Source organism: Colobus angolensis, unplaced genomic scaffold, assembly GCF_000951035.1.
Source record: "Colobus angolensis palliatus isolate OR3802 unplaced genomic scaffold, Cang.pa_1.0 Scaffold4, whole genome shotgun sequence".
Classification (NCBI taxonomy): Eukaryota; Metazoa; Chordata; class Mammalia; order Primates; family Cercopithecidae; genus Colobus; species Colobus angolensis.
The window spans coordinates 12,892,068-12,892,570 of record NW_012117376.1 but is presented as its reverse complement, the minus strand read 5'-3'; positions in this window follow the sequence as shown (position 1 = coordinate 12,892,570).

The following is a 503-nucleotide window of genomic DNA, read 5'->3' as shown; positions in this document are numbered from 1 at the left end:
CCCAGCTAATTTTTGTATTTTTAGTAGAGACAGGGTTTCACCATGTTGGCTAGGCTGGTCTCAAACTCCTGACTTCAGGTGATCCACCCACCTCGGCCTCCCAAAGTGCTGGGATTACAGGCATGAGCCACCGTGCCCGACCTAATATTTCTTAAACACTTAGCATCTGCCAGAAGCTAGGGATACAACAATGACGGAGACAGATGTGTTCCCTGCCTCCATGGAGTTTATATTTTAGTAAGAAAGACAGACAGTAACAAGTAAAAATGCCAAAGAAGACAAATGCGAAGCAATGCAAGTGATAATCTAATGAAGGAAAAAAGCAAGGAGTTACTAAGATGGAAAAAATACTAATTCTTGGGACATTAAACACAATTAGCTTGAACTCACAGCCCTTGGAGAGTGAGGAACAGAGTCCCTCCAGTATATCAGCATGTAGTTGAGGATGGAGGGCAATGAATCTCTGGCTTCTGGTCTACTCTGGCTCCAGTTCCCTTCTCTTG